Source organism: Arachis ipaensis, chromosome B1, assembly GCF_059453495.1.
Source record: "Arachis ipaensis isolate K30076 ecotype BB chromosome B1, ASM5945349v1, whole genome shotgun sequence".
In the NCBI taxonomy this organism is placed as follows: domain Eukaryota; kingdom Viridiplantae; phylum Streptophyta; class Magnoliopsida; order Fabales; family Fabaceae; genus Arachis; species Arachis ipaensis.
Genome location: NC_142436.1, coordinates 9,897,379 through 9,912,608, shown reverse-complemented (window position 1 = coordinate 9,912,608; position 15,230 = coordinate 9,897,379). Strand labels below are relative to the sequence as shown.

Here is a 15,230-nt window from a genome sequence, read left to right as displayed (position 1 = left end):
TCTTTATGGATGCTCCAATCTCAGTTGACAACAAAACCACCACAGCTATATTCCAATACAAAGGCATCTCAAATACTGATCCCTTCTCTTCCTCAACTTCAACTTCCTGCTAGAAATGACTCAGCTTTTGCACAGAATCTCAACAAGAAACTTAAAAGCCTAAACTCTAATCAATACCCTGCTCTTGTTCCTCTCAAAGTTGATAGAAACCTCGTCTACACTAGTAAAACTCAGCAAACTCCACAAACTCCACAGTAAAACTTAAATCAACAAACTCCCTAGTAAAATCAGCAAACCCCACAGAAAATTATGAACAAAATTAACTCAGCCAACCCCACAATAAAACTAAACCAGCAATCAATAACCTCAGCAAACAATTACTAAACCAGCAAACAATAACCTCAGCAACCAAATCATGAATAGAATAACAAATAAATTAATAACATCAGCAAACACTTACTAAACCAGCAAACAATAACCTTAGCAACAAAATCATGAATAGAATAACAAATAAATTAATAACCTCAGCAAAAAAGTACTAACCCAACAAAAAAAAATCATGAACACTTTAACAGAAAATCAGAACAGAAAAAAATAACCTCAGCAAACAATAACCTCAGCAAAAACTAAATTAATAACCTCAGCAAACAATAACCTCATAAAAAAAAAAATCATAAACACTTGAACAGAAAATCAAAAACATGGAACAGAGCAGGAAGTAGATGCCGAGGAGATGGCTGTGAAGTGCGAAACATGGAACACAGTATTACTTACCGGCGGTGAGCAACGGTGACGACAGAGGACGTGACACCGGCGAACACAGAGAAGGCAATCCCCGCAGTGACAACGATGCAGTGGGGCTGCGGTGGTCAAACCCATCGCTGTGGTGGCTGCGGGATGCGGTGGCGGCGGGCTGCAGTTGCGGCGCGATTGGTGGCTGCGTGATTCTCAGAGAAGAGAGGAGAGATGAGTTTGTGAAAAATATGGGTTACGGCCTTACAGGGATTGATTTAGGTCTTTAGGGTTCACTTCAGTTTTGCCGTTTTTCAATTTTTCCTTTTTTTTTAAAAAAAGGGATAAAACGGCGCCGTTTGGAAGTTAAACCCTCCAAAAAATCAGACGGTTCTACCGGTTCACCGATTAACCACCGGTTCGACCGGTTCTATAACCGATTTTTTTCCAGATGGTTTATAAGCTCACCCGGACCGGCTTGGTGACCGTTTTTGGTTAACCGGGTTAAACCGATCAGTCCGGTTCGGTTTTCAGAACTATGCTTTAAACCCACAAGGGTGCGGAGCTGGAATCCTTCTTGAAAATGATAATGGAATTGTCTTAGAACATTCTTTACACTTTTCTTTTAAGGCAAGTAACAATCAAGCCAAATATGAGGCTCTCATAGCTGGCTTGAAGTTAGCAATAGAGCTGCACATTTCCGAGCTAAAGGTAAATTGTGACTCTCTATTAGTGGTTCAACAGGTAATCCAATTATTTCAAGTCAAAGACCCTTTTTTGGTTAAATATTTAGATATTGTCAAATCTCTCATTTTTCGTTTTTTCAAATTTGAAATTCATCATATTTCGAGAGAACAAAATCATAGGGCTAACATTTTATCTAAGTTAGCAAGTATACAATCACACACTTCAACTCTTTTGCAATCTATCTTGGTCACACCAAGTATAAATCTAACCGATATTTTAAGTGTTACTCAAGTTCATAATTGGCGATGGCCTTATATTCAGTATTTGAAAACTGAAAATATACCACCAGGCATAGACGATCTAAAAAAACTTTGGCAACAGGCTTCTTTCTTTAGCTTGTTGAATGATACCCTCTATAAACGATGTTATACTCGTTTGCTTTTAAAATGTTTAAACAGGTCGGCAGCCGATCTTGTGTTAGCAGAAGCTCATGAAAGAATCTGTGGTACACACGTCGGAGCTTAGAGTTTATCTTCAAAAAATACTTTGAACAGGATTTTATTGTTCGAGCTTACAAAAAGATTGTTTTGCCAAAGTAAAGACCTGTATAGACTGCCAGAAACATGCTCCATTAATACATGTACCAGCCGAGCTTTTACATAATTTTGAAGTAAGTTGGCCCTTTTACATTGACATGCATTCTCAGTCCTTTTCCTATTGCACTAAGTCAAATCAAATTTTTAGTGGTTGCTATTGATTATTTCTCTAAATGGATTGAGGCACAACCATTAACTAAAATCACATCTCAAAAAATGATTTCATTTGTTTGGAAATGTATTATATGTAGATTTGGTATACCTCAACATATTATCATTGACAATGGTCGCCAGTTTGTTTATCATAATTTCACCTCTTTTTTACAGAATTTTAAGATTCGTCAATATTTTTCTTCGGTTGAACATCCACAAACTAACAAATTAGCTAAAGCAGCAAATAAAGTCTTGCACATTTTAAGGAAAAAATCGGATGATGCTAAAGGTCTTTGGGCCGAATTAATCCCAGAAATTCTTTGAGGATACAATACTCCTATACATTCTACCACCAAGAAAACTTCTTAACGCTTGGTTTATGGGTCTGAGGCCATGATCCTTCTAGAGATTTCTCAATTATCATTACGCACTCAACTCATCAATCATCACCAAAATTTAGAAGCTCGGCGAATAGACTTAGATTCTATCGAGGAAATTCGAGATATAGCTACTTTCTGGCACCGAGTAATGTAACACAATATAGCTCAACGATACAATAAAAAAGTCCATCCCCTATAATTTCAAGTGAACGACCTAGTGCTCAGAAAAACTGAACAAGCAAGATGACCTCCATCTCATGGGAAACTAGCCGCTAAATGGGAAGGTCCATTTCGAGTTATTGAAGTCTTCAAAAATGGAGCATATTGTATTCAATCTTTAGATGGTACAGTTTTACCCAATACCTGGAATATTTCTGCTTTAAAGCTTTATTATAGTTAAAAGACAAGGATAGACTTGTACTCTTTTTCCTACTCACAAGATTTTTCTAAAGAAGGTTTTGCTTGGAGAGATTTTAACGAGGAATGCCTACCTACACCTTTGTAACCAAAGGTCTAGCCAACTTTGTTACAGTTTTATGAAACCAAATTATACACTGATTATTCAATAAAATGATCTCTATATATCCGACCTATGCTCATCAAAATAGACTACAACGCATACGTCATCTTTATATCTATCAATCAATATCCTATTAATAACATATTCAAAACCAATGAAGTTTTATCCATTAATGATAAAAACTTTCAATTTGGTACAAAACCTAACTAAATTTTACTAATTCAATTTTGCCAACTCATTGGTAATTATCAACCATAAAAAATTCGGTAACCATGATTCCTTCATTTACCGGATCAACTTTCTTCAAAATACATCAAACATTCAAAATCGTCAAAACATTATCCATTAGTGATAAACTTATAAACCAAATTTGTATCAATCCAACATACCAACACGTTTGATAATCATGAAAATTAAATCATCACAAGATCAATGACCAAAGTTTTGCATTCATTAAACAGAGTGAATGTCTTCAAAATACAACTTATCAAACATTTAAAAGCATTAAAATAGAGTATTATGCAAACATGAACTAAAAATCAATCTACCGAATTTTCATTTCCTTCCTCAGCAACATCATCATTATCCATGAGCATTCCATTGCACACTAATTTGTCCAGATCCATTTGGGAAAAAATCATGGTCTGGCACCAAAAATTTTTCTTGTGTCATTGCTCGTTCAAAACCTTCGACAAAGGCATCCAAAATCTCCGTTTCTCTATTTTTCTCTAAATTTTTTAATTTCACAGTCACTTCAATCAATTGATCTTTCATGCTAGAAAGATCACCTTCTTTCTGCATATTTCTCATAAGAACTCTTAACCACCTTTAGTTCCTTTTCTTCTGCAAAATTATTTTTTAACTCATCTATCATTTTCTTCTTCAAATCTAAATCTTCTTTCAAGCCCTTCGAATCATTACTCTTCTCTAACATTTTTTATGTTTTTCTTCTTGACTTCGGCCAATTCTTGCTAACCGAAATCCGAGAACTAAGTCAAAAGAAAATATGTTACACTCTACATCCATGAATATTATTGACTATATAAATATTAAACTGTACCTGAAGATATTAATCAACCCCAATATCACAGACTTCATTGACTAACATCACGTTGGATGTTGATTGAAAAACCTCATCAGCAACGACCATAAAAGAGAAATTGCGATCCCAAACTGAAGATCCATCACCTCCCTCCGAAAAACCATGCAATTTCTCTTGTTTATTAACAAAAGCAGTAACCTCCTCTACATGAATCTCTTTTACTTTCACATATAAGTCGTAACCCGTATCTTTGGTCATCAAGCCAATTTATCTCTTTTTAAAACACAATGTTTTTTCTCTTTGAGGCTGGTTGATTAACCTCAGCCTCTTCGTCTCTATCCGGGTTAGATGACGAACCTTCCTTCTCAATATTTTTTATTTTTAAACGAGCTCTTAAACTTGCTGCAGACACCCTCAAATACTTTTCACCTACAAAAAATGAAAGAGCAAAAATATCAACATAATAGTATACACCACAATTACAGACCATCTTCTTGAAATCTTACCAAGATACTCCACCACTGAAACTCTGTTCTCCTCCCGTGGGAGCAATTTAGAAACATAAATTAAATTTTTCCTATCAACTAATTTCACCAAATAATCAATTATACATTTATTTTGTGCATTAATTTTCTCTAGACTCAAAATATAATGGGGTTGTGAACACTAATAGAGAGAAAATTTCTCACCAAGATGCTCATCCAAATAAAAGGAAAAAATTTTATCTACCGACTTTACCGTAAAAAATATTTCTTTAAAATCCTTAAAGAAAGATTTATACAGTTTAAATACTTCAAAAGCAAGGGAGCTATTCAAGTTAACCCAAACCCCCTTCCAAACCCCTTTAGCCTGAAAAAGGGAAAAGAATAACGCCAACGAGGGTTTCACTTTCAGAAACTCCATCAAAATCTCAAAACACCTTAAGAAAGCCCAACTATTTGGGTGGAGTTGAGACGGTGCACAGTTTAACTGATTTAGCATATCACACTCAAACTCAGTAAAAGGTAATTTGACTCGAAGTTTTTCCAAAACACAGCTATGTATGTAAAAAAAATTCAAAATCAATTTTCTATGGAAAATTAGATCAACTCTACTGCATGGTAAGAACTCAACGCGAACACTAGACCCATCCCTCACCACTTTTGATTTGTCTATTTCCTCAACACTTTCACTATCTATGAACAAGGACCCACAAATTTTCACATACTCACTAACCTATTTATACGAGCCATCATTTTTTTTGTAACTCTTTTCATTTTTTCATAGCCATCACTTTCAGAAAATATAGAATAAAAAGACATGGTAGCCAGAGTGAGAGAAAAGGATACCCACCTCTTTTACTCATGTTTTTATTTCTCGTATTCCCAAAAGCCTTTTGATGATAGAAGTTTCCTTAATGATATCACCCTTTCAGGATTCCAAATAAATATCTCGTCCAAATTAATTGAATCGGTTCAGTTTCATTTTGAAATCCCATCCACCGTTTCTCTTTTTACTTAAACCAACGGCTCAGATGGCATAGGAAAATGAAACGGTAGCTGTTTCCTATTCATTGAACACACCCTTTGTCTTTTTCAAAACATTTTTAGTAATTTTAATAAAGTATGTTGAAATGGGGGCTCTATACCTATAACTAAAAAATGCCAAGTTATAACTCATTATTTAAAGCTCAACTTGCCTTATCAAAATATCACTAGGCCAAGTTTGGGGGTTATGATATGTCCATTATAAATCGATTACATGTTATAACTCGGCTATAAATGTTATAGATTGGTTATCAATGACAAACATCAAAACTATATCAAAATGGTCTATAACGCCTTTATTTCCCATTAAGGTAAATCAATTAGTTAAACAACTATTGATACTTATCCCAAATATAAAAAGGGAGATAAGAAACTGATATAGATATTACAAGAACGAATAATTGATTATTCATATGCTAATTTGAGCGAAGGAGTACCTTTTGTAGGTGCTCATCCTCTATGTTCTCTTGGTGTCGAGGTATAACTCATCCTGATTGAAGACTAAAAGATAATCATCGGAGGACGAGTTATACCACAACCAACCTTCACAAGAACAGATATCATATAATTATGAAAAGAAAAAATAAGTGGATTGATAATTATTGTTAAATAAAAATATAATTAATTTAAGAATGAGTGAGTTTATAATTAAAATTAAAATTAATTAAATAGAAGTAACTATTTGATGAAAATTTTCTATATGTATTATAATTTGTACATATATTTACAAGAAGCATGGCAGCTTAGTGGCTGTTCAAGCATGCCTCATTCCTTGAGGAAAGGGTTCGAACCCATTGCATACGCATGAAGGATCGAACGATGGAATTGCAGAACGCTGGAGCGTCGTAGGGGTCCGGTTCACTGATTTTTCGTTCGAACCAACCAATGTGGTCCAATTTTAATAACTATATTCACCAATGTTCTCAGAACTTGACCAGATAGATCAGTCGATTCGATTCGACTAATCGAAAATCGGTACGCTATCCGACTCGGTTTATATATAAAACATGTTTAGAAAAAATAGTAAAAATATTGGTATATAAACATTCCAAATAATTTCGATAGTGCTGACCAGTAGATCAAAGCATAACAATGGAGCTGAGGCCCCAAGGTGCACACGTGATGTTGCCAATGGTGTAGAACTTGGTAATGGAGGAACAAGAGGGAGATAGCGGAGGAGCTGGAACACTGGAGTTAATATGACATGCGAGATATTATGTATTTTGTTAGTTAATGTTTTACATCATTAATTATTTAAGACAATGGCTAAAAGGAGTGGAAACTTTATTTTTAATCTTTAAAAAACTAATTTAATTGGTAAACTTTTTTAAGATGATTTTGAAGAATAGTTCATCTTTCAAAAACAAATTTAACCATCAATATTTTTGAAAATGTGATACTCATATTAAAAAATAAAAATACACTTTATTAACTTAATTTTAGAGTGCCTTTTGTAACTATACACACTTTATATTCTGCATTATCGATGTATTTTTCAACCACTAAGAAAGAAGTTGCTAAATAAATCTTCTTCGGACAAGTTATATACTACAACACTACCAGCAAATGGCGGCAGTTCTGGAGCAATATTGCAGCGGTTTCCCACCGCCGCTAAACATATTGCAGCGGTTAAATAACCGCTGAAAGATAGGCTGCGGGTAAATGGTTAGCGGCGGTTTAAGCTAACCGCTGGAATAACCGCAACGTAATAAGAAATGGTTTTGCGACGGTTTTTACCCGCTACCATAGGGGGTTCGCAAAATGTATGTCAATTTTGCAGCGGTTGCAAATCGCCGCTAAATAGCAGGAAAATGAAAACAATGGCCATTTTACGGCGGTTAGAAACTGCCCCCAAATTTCGGATTCCCATTAAAGTTTTAGCTTTTTTTATTATTTGCCTCTTTTATAGTTATCTGTTTATTCAACTTTAATTTATTAGTTATCGATTAATTTAAAGAACTTCCAACCAAATGAAACAACAAAATAACATAACAAACTAAATTATATATATGCAAACATAACATATATAATGAGATTGTCATAAGTGCATCATTCAATATAAAGTAAAATTCGATAATTAAGAAAATAAATATAAAACAATAAAACAATTTAAATTCAATAGTATCTAATAACATTGACTGAAAGTCATTATTTTTGTTGCGGGTCATGATTGCCAGAAGAAGGTGCCTTGCGTGCGATGAGGTCGGTGTACTGCCCAAAGGATCCAGCTTTGTAGTAACGTCAGCTGGCAAATTGTCTCCTTACTGTCGCATTAGATATCCCAAAAGCTTCTCCATTGTCTGTCTCTTCGCCTTCTCTTCTGCAATCTCAGCCTTTAATTCTACAATCGTCCTCTGATACTCTTCAGTTGACACACCAGAACCCGACGGTTGTACAGCAGCATTACCAAAAACTTGGGTGGGACATGGTACCAACACCTAAGGTACGAACTCGTCCTGGGTGCTCCTTTCCAAGAACTTGTGCTAGCGAATCATTTTGTGAAAGGTGCTTAGAGAATTCATCTTGGCTTTCAATATTCGCAATTGCTTCCTACAGATATACAAGAAATTGGGTTATGATTATTTAAAATTATCACGATATATACAATAAGAGAAGTTTAAAAATTTCAAACATTACTTACACCAACAACACGCACATCTGCATAGATATACGAGCCATTTTTTATGAGTGATGGTCCACAACTCTCCTCTACCAATGGGCCTTCCACGTACTTTCTCCTATAACATTGATATCGACATAATTATATAAATAACAACACTATATTTAGGAAAATTAAGCGAAAACTCAAACCAAATAATTATTTATTACCACTTCGTCTTTTGTTCTTGCCAGTGTTTTGGAGCCCCGATTATGTGTGTAAAGTTGCTTACTCCAATTTAAAGCATTTTGTTTGCAATTTTTCTATGAACAAATAACAGAACAAATACAAATGAGAATGGGATATTGAATATAAAATGTAAAGAGTCTATTATGTAGACATATGTATGTTTTCGTGGAAATAATAAAAAATACCAAGGGTTACCTTTGTTTCTTCCTTCTGGCGATATTCAAGAAAACATTTCCAATAATTTTCTTCTATTCCTAATGGGCGATGCTTAACATTTCTCTCAAAAGTCCTTGTTTCTTCGTAAAACTTATGATACAAGTTGTGTCTTATATCCTTCCAGTTCTTTGCTATCCTTTGCAAAATTCTCCGCTTTATTTTTTTCTCCGGCCCCGCTAAATTAAATTGCCATTGTCATTAACCAAAACCAATCAACAAGCATAAGACTATGGATAATGTGAAGAATATCAATAACAAAAAAAAAAAAAGCCGATTTCAAGATTCTTGGTTATATCATCCATAGAATTGAGTGTCATACTACCCCAAAGAATTCATGAACAGAATATAAGTTCTGATGAGGCTTCAGACTTGAGAATTAAATGAATGAAGCCTTAGCCAATGGCTATATAGCCTATTCATAAGTTTTTTGTTCTTTGGCTAAAGCAAGATTTTTGCCTGCAGAAATGGCATTCACATTCTAAAATATTACAGCATCACTACAAACAACAAATGTAAATGTAACAGGTGATTTTTATCTATTCGAACCATGGCAGACATACTATGGAACTAAAAAAGTAAGAGTACACAGAATTGACATTTACTTGTAGTTGATGACTATAGCATTAAGAGACTTCTTTTGCACCTCCTTTCTTTCTGCAAAATCCTCTGGGTTTCCTCTTAGTCTTCTTCCGCCAAATTAGCAAATAGGTCTGCACCAAACACCAATAGAAGCAATTATTAGTGCAGTTATTGTTTATAGTAAAGTATTTATTCTCTACTGTGCTTCTGTTATTTCTAAAGTGGGATTTCATGAAAGTATTGCCAGACTTTGATAGACATCATGTTAACACTAGGAAAGAATTTCGTGAATGGAAAAATAATATCAATTAACATATGTTAAAGCGAGTAAAACATGTGAACAGATGAAATTAAGCTCTATGGAATCACATTGAAGACTATACCAATTTAATTAATTGGATTTTAACCACCGCTATTTACCAGAACATGAAATGAACTCAACAATTAATCATTGTAGTGTCTTTAATTCTCTGTGGCAATGCCAATCAGATTTTGTCAACAGCACCTAAAAGGTATGATTCCAAAATAAGAGAAAAAGTTTTGGTTAATAGAATATCTGAAAAACTTATAACGAACTAAGAGTATCCACTTTATTTATAATAAATTTAAATAACCAAAGCATAATAAAATAACTGGAGTATGATAAAATTACCAAATCAAAACTTAAATAACTATACAAAAAACAGAAACATATTCTGATATACATTAATTAAAAAACACAACTTAAACGTATATTTTCAACAAAAAAATTTATAATCAAATCTAAATAGCCCATGAGTCAAATTTAAACAAACAAAGATAAGAGGTCAAAATTTATGTACGATTAAAATTTAAAAAATTATATGAAATTTAAGATAGTCACACAAAACAATCTAAATTTCATTAAATTATCCAACAGCTAATTATCCCGATAACTGAGTTAAATCAATTCAGATATGTTTTCATTAAAAATAAAGATGACAAATTTATTTCTTCTCTAAGAAGAGACTGATCATAGTGACCAAATAAAAACTCTGAAAAACTGTTTCTCTAAAATACTTCAGGTTAATTTTACTCAAGATTAATAACGTTTTGCATTTTATTACAAGTTCATCAAAATTTCAGCACAGTTTTGGACAAAGATTAACATTCTTTGCCAAAAATTAACCCAAAAAAAATTCTTCAGTTTACTAAAAAACATATATACCATAATCAACACGAACAATACACACCAAATTTACCTTGTAACCACCAACAAGATGAGTAACCAGATTCAGTTGCTAGTCCTCATGGCTCTCCAATTCATCACTACAAAGACACAAACAAGTATGAAAATTATTTATTCAACATAAATTTTAATAAGTAGTTGAAGTAATTTCCATAAAATTTTGTATTTGATCGCTGCAGAACCCAACTGTCTTCGAGAAAGTTAACCCAGAGAAACAATATAAAAGTTGGATGGCGAGAAAGGGGGAGTAACAGAGCGCTACCAGCAGAGATATCTTAATGAGGCAGGATTCTTGCAGAGAAATGGATGGAGGATTAAGGTTGGTTCAACAGTAGGAGCTGCAGAGTTGTGCTCCATTGAGATGGTTGGGGCTTAGATTATCAAACGGTTTGAAAGGGAGCTGAGATTGACATTTACTTTGGGTAACAATTTCAGAGTTATGCTAATATTGGGGGTCTGGTGAGCATCCAAACGGTTGAGATTTGGGAGGAGAAATGCTAAACTAAAATTGACCTATTCATTTAATGGGAACCGTTTGAATTAAATGATTTTTTAGTTTTATCAATTTAAATTAGCAACCAGAAGCACACGTGTTCTTTTAATTTTTGCTTTTTAATTATCTTAATTTTTTATGAATTAATTTGAAAATATTATTTACAACTTCTAGCAATATTATAGGATACGGAAGTTAAGATTTATCAGCTTAAAATGTGGTTAAAACTAAAAGATAAAGGATTCGATAATTTGAATTCCATATTAAACTACTCAGTTATAATAACCTTTGTTGCTAAATGCTATATAAATACGTTACCTCAAATTAAAAAACCTGAATGATAACTAATATAAGAAGGATTACACATTTTCATCAGCACATGCTTTCTCAACCATTACAGACCTATTTGGTGCTCAATGTGTTGTGCCCTTCTCCAAGGAGTATTTATAATTAAATTTAATCTGTTGTTTTTAATTTTATATCCTTACCTTTATGATTAATTTTTTTTAATTTAATCATAGGCACCTCCGATGTATCTCAGTGCCGTATTCTTTTGTTGTGGTTCATGAGTTAATTTTTTCAAAGGAATTTTTTTAATTTCACATCCTGATTTTTTTTTTCAGGTATTTGAAGGCCTCAATTTCCACATCTAACACGTCATAACAAGACACATATTCATATGTATAAGGTGTCGACTATAGTAGGTTGAATGGATCTTCGACCAGGTTAGTCTAAATTTATCTAACATTCATGTATATTTTTTATTGACCATTTTATAGTTGTTTCCTTTTTTATTTGATCTGTTTATATATTTTGTTAATTTATTAATTTATGGAACATTAATCAATTTTTAAATACTAACACAAAATATACATACGTAGATAGTTTCTAAAAACACATTTGAATTACAAACGTAATATGCACATAAAACTATACTTAATAAAATAAATAAATTAATTTAATTTAAAAAAAATTTAATGCCTCCTACCCAAGACTTAAAAATTTATAAAAAATTTATGAATTTATTAATATTAAAATAATTCGGTATTGTATATGTCTTGTAATTAAAGATACATATTAAAATTACTTCATCTATCGTTTATTTTATACTTTTTTCCACTAAAATTCAAACCAAATATGAGGTAACTAAAAGTACACAAAAAAAAAAAAAACCGAAGTATAATAAAACTATAAATCAAACTTATATATAAATATACAAAAATATACACATATTCAACTTATAAAAAATACAACTTAAAAGTATAATTCTAATAAAAATTTTATAATCAAATATAAATATAACACATCAGCCAAATTTTAAAAAGACAAATATCAGAGGCCAAAATTTGTATACGAATAAAATTTATAAAATTATCCAAATTATAAAATAATCACACAAAACAATTTCAGATTCATTAAATTAACCAACATCTACTTATCCGGATAATAGAGCTAAATCAATTCATGTATTTTTTTCTTTAAAATTAAAGACGCATAATTTATTTCTTCTCTAAACAAGGGACTGATCATAGTGAACAAACACAAATTCTGAAAAACTTTTATTATAATTTTCAGCATAATTTTAATAAAGATTAAAAACATTTTGCATCTCATCACAATTTCAACAAATTCGAGCACAGTTTTGGACAAAGATTAACAATCTTTTGCCAAAAATTAACCCCAAAAAAATCAGGAGTAAACTAAAAATATATGTACCTTAATTAGCACCAAGAATTTCCCACCAATTTATAGAAGGAAAAAGTGTAAGATGGTGCAATCATCACTAACAACCAGAGACACCATCAATCTTACCAGAATCAAGCATTAATTAGGTAATTATAAACCACAATTTCATATCTAAAATCTTAAATAACAAAAATTATATGATTGCAACTTAATAAATACAATGATGCAGCAACACAAACTCAATGGGTACAACAGAATCACATGGATCAACCTAAAAACCTCATGCCAACAATAACCTCATTTTCACTACAACGATACCTTCAGGATCCAATTTCAGAACACAAACTGAGCTCAAAGTTTTTAAAATTCACTACAAAACAAACATGCAACTGAAAAAGAAGTGGCTTACCAGAGAGATTCCGAGCGAGTCATTGCGGTGATAGAGTGAGCTCGGCGAGAGTGTTATCATAGCGGCACACACCGCTGATAGTTACCTTGTAGAGATAGAGCGAGAGTTTCAAGAAAGAGACGTCGGGACCAAAGCTCATTGCGGCGAGGAGACGACAGATGATTATGACCAGTTCCAGAGTGCGACGAGAAGAGCTCTGTCAGAGATTCCACGGCGAGGAGAAGAGTGTGAGTGGCAGAAAAGAGCGGTGACGGCACCCTCTGTCAGTAAAAATACCGGCGGCGACAGTGAGCTCTACCCAAGGAGAGTAAATTGCTAAGGGCTGGAGCAACTGCCTGCTACTGCTGCTGGTGGGTGGCTGATGAGTGTTGAGGACGAGTTGCTAAATCCCGGGAATGGGGAGGCCTTTAGGGTTAACGTTAAAAGAGGGTGAGTGATTGAGTGGAGGCTATGGTTGCCGTGTCAACCTTTGGAGTTCAGAGGCTAGGGTTTCTTTAGGTTTCAGGAAGTGAATTGGAAGGAAGAATCAAGGAGTAGTGTCGACGCTGCAAAGACAATTTGAACAAAACGGTACTGTTTGGGGAAGTTTTTGAACCAAACCGGCCAGGTCTTGGTTTGGTTCAACTGTCTGGTTCTCGACCAGTTTGACAGTTAACAATTTTTAATAATATCAATTTAAAATCATTAAAAGATTATTATTTCTCTATTGCACATTTTATTATATTTTAGTACTAGTGGTCACACTTTTTCTAATTTGAGGAGTATCAAATGAGGTGAATTCTATCATACCCTTCCAATTCTAAAGGGTAACTTATCCCGTATTACATTTCTAAAATATTTGTGGTTGCATTAAAGTGGTTTCTCATGGTTAAGTTTAACTTTTTATGTAAGGTTTAATTATTCTGTTGGTCCCTATAGTTTCGCAAAATTTTCAATTAGGTCCCTATACTTTTTTTCCTTTTAATTGGGTCCCTGCATCAAATTTTTTTTTTCAATTAGGTCCTTCTTGGTAGTAATTGGCTTAATTGTATAGGGATCTAACTAAAAAAAATTAGTGCAGAAACTCAAAAAAAAAAGGAAAAAAAAGTGTAGGGACTCAATTGAAAAAAAAATTTGGTGCAGGGACCCAATTAAAAGGAAAAAAAGCTTAGAGACCTAATTGAAAATGTCCCGAAAGTATAGGGACTAACAGAATAATTAAACCTTTATTTAATCTATATTTTGAGAAACCAACTACAACTAATTATGGTATAATTATTTTTGCAAATTATAAAAATCATTTAAAATAATCTCCTTATTTAATTTTTTCTTTCTCAAACCACATATTTATTAATAATTTCAAACAGAGAAAATCTCAAAAAATTAAATAAAACAAACATAAAAAAAATCATTTATTAATCATTTTATAATCTTTTTTTATTAACCCGGATATTTAGTAATTATTTTCAATCAAAATAGATACGTTGAAAATGATTAATAGAGATGTGGTTTGAGAAAAAATAAATTATAGAATGAGATTTTTTTTAATAAAGTTTATAAATTGTAAAAAAATTGTACCATACTTGATTAGTTGGATTATCAAAACTTAACTTAAATAAAAGGTTAAATTTAACCATGACAAATCAATCTAATTCAACCACTAATATTGTGATATGTAACAAGGGGGTAAGTTACCCTTTAAAATCGGAAGGGTACAGTAGAACTCACCATCAAATGAAGTTAAGATATTTTAAAGATTATGTGCCTTTGTGCATTTTATGGTGACTGATATTTGCTAAAGATAATCAAAGTAATAAATAAATTTGGGCTTCTTTTGGCCAGTGCATTGTTCACAAGTTTATTTTTCTCGTCATCTATTAATTTTGTTCACTATGTTTGTTTACTATAATAGATATTGATAAGAGCTGGATTTCAAAGCCACAGAATAGTGTGAAATATAGGCAAGGATTGAATAGTTTTTTGGACTTTGCATTCGCTAATGCATCGTCCGATGGCATGATAAAGTGTCTATGTCTTCAATGTGGGTTTCAACTTATACAAACAAGAGAGGATACATACAACGATCTATTGATAAGGCCGTTTCCCCTGGATATACTGTTTGATTGCGTCATGGTGAGAAGCCAGTTGAAGAGAGTCCTGAATTTAGACGTTTAAAT

At 32.8% G+C, this 15,230-nt stretch overlaps 1 long non-coding RNA gene across 1 annotated transcript; it reads right to left on the bottom strand.

The window, feature by feature from the left end:
- Positions 1–8,156: 8,156 nt before the first annotated feature.
- Positions 8,157–8,490, bottom strand: LOC107623654 (uncharacterized). Its single transcript, XR_002358303.2, has 3 exons — positions 8,466–8,490; positions 8,278–8,374; positions 8,157–8,186 (listed from the first exon to the last, which is right to left on the bottom strand). It is a non-coding gene; the product is annotated as an uncharacterized LOC107623654 (long non-coding RNA).
- Between the last annotated feature and the right edge of the window lie 6,740 nt (positions 8,491–15,230).